Consider the following 6,000-nt stretch of genomic DNA (forward strand, 5'->3'; position numbering starts at 1 on the left):
ACACTCAAGTTTTTCACTCTGCTCCAAACTGCTTCTCACTTAACACTTCATTTCCAACATTTTGGTTGTTTAATTAGTTATGTATAATACAAGAAATATTAGCATTTCTCATTGGCATCACCTTCCAAACATTTCAAAAGAGTATTTCTTTTGATCTCATTTTCCAAGCAAAACTCACAATTAGTGGGTACAGAAAAGATGAATACGAATTTCTCTTGTGTGGTTTATAAAATCAACCCATAATTTTAAAAATGGAAGTTATTACATAATGATAGGAAAGTGATGGGTTATGTGTTCCCAAGATCACAGCCAGGTTAAGTGACCTGCAAGAACTCATAAGACTCAGCGTAAAGTTGTACTCATGGCTATGCTTTATTGCAGAGGAAGGATACAAAAATATCAGCCAAGGGAAAAGGTGCATGAAGTCCAGAGAAAACCAGATTCAAGCTTCCAAGAGTCTCCTCCTCCCAGTAGAATGAGACTTGATACACTGAATTCCTCTAGCAACAAATTATGACAATACACATGAAATGTTGCCTATCAGGGAAGTTCGTTAGAGATCCAGCACCCAAAGTTTTTACCTGAAGCTGGCCACTTAGACTCCATCTACTAAACACATATCAAAATTCCAGCCTCTCAGAAGGCACACAGACATTCAACATAAATGATATTATTTGCACAGTTTGGGCACAGTGAGGCTTTCTTATCAGAAATGATAGGAATCTTCCAAAAACCTAAGTTTCCGTGCTTTAGGCAAAGGCTAACTTTATAAGCCGGACTTCAATTATTGGAAAGACTGCTGTGCTAACACTTTTCTAAGCAGATGACTTTTGTCATGATTTTTCATATTATTTTTTCTTCTCCATCTTCCATTCCTTCCTTCTTTCCTTCTCTTTGTGAAAACTGGAAACCAAGACTGTTGGGATCCATTTTAGCTAATGCATTAGGCAAGTCAGACATGCATTTCCACCTTGCATTTCCTGGTTAGCTTGCCACCTTTCTTACAAACGTCTGGTCATGATTCCTTCTCAGAATCAAACTCTCTGGCATCTCAACCTCATGGTCTCTCTCATTTCTCTCAGTAGCTTCCAGGCACTGAAGAATCCTATTTTGGAGCTTCTAACCTAGTGTCCCTCTTAGTGGGAAGAACTGTTTGATATCTTCCCTTGATGACTCACAGGACTCGCTGTTCATATAGAGTTCCCAGGAATTCAATATCGCTCATGGAGGGAGTTCAGATATACATATTCTCTTGCAAAACTATCTGGCCCTTCTAAGGCCTTAAGCAGAAGCACTAGGTGGCAGCTTTGGATTAGCCCTTTAAAATACAAAGAAGGCAAGGAATATTGCCTCCAGGGAGAAGCAGATAACATGAAGGGAAAGTACAGACTGGAGGGCAAGGAAGAATGAGAGAAAGTAGTTTAAAGAAAGAGACAAAAACAGAGCCAAAAGGCATCCTCAGGTTAGGGAGATCCTAGGTCAGAGAAGATTCAGAGCCGAAATGGTAATAAAACCCAAAAGCCATGAGAGAGAGAGAAACATTACTTCGTAACTCTCTTCATTAAATATTTTACACATTCAACCAGCCTGATTATCCTGTGTAGGAGGAATAAATGATTTTTTAAGGAGAATATCTACATATAAACCTGTTAACACCACACAGATACGAGCCAATTATTAACCAGTTGTTTGAATTGAAATACATTTTTATTTATCTTCAATTCAGTTTGATTTGTGTATATCTAGTCTTACGGATATTGAAAAACAAATCATAGAGTTTTTGCTGCGGGGTGGGGGGCGGGCATTGTCTTTTTTGTTTTGTCTTTTGTTTTGTTTTGAGACGGAGTCTCTCTGTTGCCCAGGCTGGAGTGCGGTGATGGTGTCTCCCAGGCTTGTGGTGTGATCTTGGCTCACTGCAAGCTCCACCTCCCGGGTTCACACCATTCTCCTGCCTCAGCCTCCTGAATAGCTGGGACTACTGGCACCCACCACAATGCCTGGCTAATTTTTTGTATTTTTTAGTAGAGACAGGGTTTCACTGTGTTAGCCAGGATGGTCTCAATCTCCTGACCTTGTTTTGTTTGTTTTCTTGAAAAAGATTTACACTTAAACTGTGAAAAACAAAGCCTTACTTTTAATATGCCTCCCTCATTGTCTTTCTTCCCCAGGATCTGTTTATTGCCACCTCCTCCATCCCACCCTTTCTGTTCCCCTTCTCCTTCTCTTGATGCCCCAGTTCCTACAATCCCTGGTGACTTCTGCCCCCTCCTCTCTTCCAGCCACATTGCCTGTTTTGTAAGTCCTTGAAATAAATGGCATTTCTTCATTAGGGGTTGGACCTTACTTAGGTCCTTGTTGGAAATACTTTATTCTACTCATGGCTAGGAGCCTCCATGGAATCAGGCAAATGCCCATTCAGCTATGTCAGCTGAAGATTGTCTTAGACTTAGCATGTTAATAAAATAGGAGATTTTTTGTAATTTAAAATTGGAGTTGTTATGAGAAAACAACTCTGGAAAACCATGTTTAAAGATTTTCCTATTGTGTTACCTGCTTAACAGGCATTCAGGGAGAAAAGGCCAGCAGCCAAGGGGTTTCTGAAAGTTGCTGATCCAGTTCAAAAGGGACAGAGAGGATTTTTTAAACAAATTATATGCAAAATAAAAACCATCCCAGTGAGAACCTTAAAAAGAGGGACTCTAACTGACTTTTCATAAGGCAGCTAGGTACTCTCCATTCTTTGGTGGTGAGCTTACTGTGTGACAATCCTTTTTTACTGTGGTTTTGACTCACAGGGGAGAAAGTCAGAAGTAAAGAAGGGAAGAGCCAGTATTTTGATGTCTGTCTGCAAAAGGATATGGAACTGCGTCATTCTGATAAGGAAACTGCTAAATGAAGACAGCTACAGGCTCTTTTAAACTCTAAGATATGCTTAGCCTGGAAAGGACTGAAGCAAGACAATTAGTTGGAAAAAGCAGTGCAAACCAAGGCAATGCCTTCTGCACCCCGCCCTGTTCAGATTTTCTGTTCCTCCAGAGTTTCTGAGGCTAACAATAGTTGAAAATCCCTTTGCACCTCAAAATTAGATAACAAGTGACCTAAACATTAATTCCATGGACTCTGTATATAAGTACTAGGAACTCTTCACAGAACATTTGTTAACTAAATTTTGATGATTGATGTAATTCATAACTATTCTAAAATAGCAAAATTTAAGGTGATCATGTGTATCTATCTGTATTCCCAGTTGGAACTGACAAAGATTTAAATGTAGCCAATTATCAGAATCACTAGGAAATTTTAGTAGAAATTTCTAGGCTTACTTCCAGAAACTCTTCTGCAGTAGGTCACAGATCTCTGTGTTTTTGAAAATCTAAGCTATTAACTTTCATACAAATCAGGTTTGGTATTCTCTGAACATCACTACTAGCATTCTAAAGTTACCAGAATTGCAAATATAGTTTAAAACAGAGCTTCTATAATTAATATGCACATTATTCATCTGGGAATATTGTTAAAATGTAGATTCTGGTTAATATCTCTGGGATCGAGAATAGATTCTGCATTTCCAACAAATTTCCAAAGGATACTGATATTGTTAGTTTTTACACTTTGAGAGTAGCTACACAGTAGACTGACCCTGCAAAATCTCAGACACTGAACACACTGAATGCTTGCTTCTCACTCATGGAAAACTCGATGTGGACTGGTTGGTCCTTCCGCACGTCATACCTATGACATTTGAAAGTTTTGGCCTCCACAGTTACCAGAATAGGAGATAACAGGGATGGAGGTTGGTACTGTGGCTCTTAAGTGCCTCAATCTAGAAACAATGCATGACATTTACCAGTACTAGGCATGCAGCCCTAATTTAACTACAAGGGAGGCTGGGTAATATAGAGAAGCTCATGTAAATCTGATGTTAGGGGTGTCTGCCCCAGGGATCTACTATTGGACCTAAATAGTTAAAAATTTAAAATATCTAATGGATAAATGCTTGGTTTTATCTTTGTTTGCTAATTGTGTTTTAGTCTAAACTACACCATGCCACCAGAATAAATTCCCTTCCTCTTTGATTCACTTGGCTGCATAGAGTCATTATTTTGTCAACTATATGAACCCCAGGAAGCATGATAATATGATCCATTATTATATTCTATATAAAGTTATATTATGTTGAATTATAACATTTACGTTCAATAACATATTTGTATTTGGAATAAAAATACTAAAAGCAGGAAATTCCCAATAAGTGTGTCATGGATATGGTGGGCTTGCACATCCAGAGAGCAGGTAAGCAGAATCATGAAATGTAACACAATTCACTTCAAGTCCTCTGTTCAGACTGGATCCCTTCACTTACTTGCATACTCACCTCCTTCCATCCTCTTTGATAACCAAAATTCAGAACACCCTTTCTAGCTTTCCTGGCTTAGTTAAGTAACTTAGCTTTGTTGAGTCTCGGTGTCTCCATGGGTAAAATGGGAATTTAGAAACTATGCCTCATAGGGTTGTCATAGTGACAGGATAGCCAATAAATATTCCCCTCTTAGAAACAGATTCTAAAGAAAATGGAAAAACAAAGAAGGAGAAAGGGTAGATTTGAATACATTTAGGGAACTGCTCTGAATTTTATTATGCCTTGGTTTCGTGAATCAATGTTTATAAGTATAAATATTATACATGGAGGAAATGTTGAGACAATTGTCAAATCATCTAGGTGAGACCTATGGAGACAAAGAGATCCTCATTAGTGAGTGGAAGATCAGTATTAATAAAATAGAAATCTCTCCATGCCCCTTTAGCACTATGATTCTATAACAATACCATTACTTCAATCACGTGATTCCTACTTTTTTCCTCCAAAGACTGATATTTTTACATAAGCCTAGTGACTCTCCTTGTTTCGTTCTCCAAAACTTGTACAGTGTCTTTGCAGAAAGTTGATTTTTACTATATATTTATCGATTATATAATGTTATTTTGATGAACATTCTGATTTTTAGATGACAGATTTTTAATGTTTGAAAGGTTATAGCATACTTTGTTAATTAAAAAACTATAAGCCCCTCCTTCTTAGAAAAATTCACGTTAACTGTATACATAAATTGGTATATATAATCTCAATAGGTTCACAGACCTCCAATGCCTTATATGGATTCTCTGCCCTGTAGTGACAACTTGGTTAGCTTTTTAAAATTTACCAAAAAATGCTGTTAATATGCAGGAAAAACAACAGTGTTTCCTACAGAATGAAGCAAGTAATCCCACAAACGCTCATGGGATGACCAGAAAGCCTAGGAAAATCCCAAGGTAATAGGATACCTTTTACGTTTATCCAAAATTTCTTGCCCCTGATACACTTTTTCTAAAAGGGAGATTTTTTTCTTTCCATCACATCTTCTGTGAAGCCTTCCTTGATGCTACCAAATAAAATTAATCTTTTCCCCATTGTATATCACCTATTAGAGAGTCAGCACGTGGAGGTAATGGTTTATACATCTCTACGTCTTCAGTGTCTGATCCAGAAAATGTTACATAGCAAACTGAGTATTTATTTAACTCTGCTGAATGGCAAGCCACATTGATCTTTTTGAAAATTTTTTTGTGTGTAGCCCATCAGAGGCAGAATAAGCAGAACATTCCTAACAGACCCTGTCACCAGCCCCTCCTTTGCCAGATCATGCCTAGCTCAGCATGGGACAACTATTAGTCAAATTAAATTTCATGTAATATACTTGTCTCATTTCTTCTGACAAAGAAGTTAATTATACAGTAATCTAAAACAAAAGACACGTTCTTTAAATGTGTATGAAAATTGGAGTGAGCAGAAAGAAGTGAGCTGCATTATACAGAGAGTCCATTTCAGTCATGCAATTGACATACTGTGACTGAGGTTTCCCATTTATCTCAAAAACTTGGAATAAAGTTTCATTTTGGCATGGAAGTGTCACTGTTGGTCTCGGGAGGAGAACAATCAGGAATCAGAAAAATAAACAG

The 6,000-nt window shown here is 37.8% G+C and overlaps 1 long non-coding RNA gene across 2 annotated transcripts in view; it reads right to left on the reverse strand.

Annotated features, from left to right (window-relative positions):
• LOC139361797 (uncharacterized) overlaps positions 1-4,465 on the reverse strand; it is a 30,182-nt gene extending 25,717 nt beyond the window's left edge. For both annotated transcript variants that reach the window (XR_011619438.1, XR_011619439.1), the window contains exon 1: positions 4,376-4,465. This is a non-coding gene — a long non-coding RNA (uncharacterized lncRNA). The remainder of the gene's footprint in view (positions 1-4,375) is intronic.
• Between the last annotated feature and the right edge of the window lie 1,535 nt (positions 4,466-6,000).

The sequence above is a fragment of the Macaca nemestrina genome, chromosome 2 (genome assembly GCF_043159975.1).
Source record: "Macaca nemestrina isolate mMacNem1 chromosome 2, mMacNem.hap1, whole genome shotgun sequence".
Taxonomy (NCBI): Eukaryota; Metazoa; Chordata; class Mammalia; order Primates; family Cercopithecidae; genus Macaca; species Macaca nemestrina.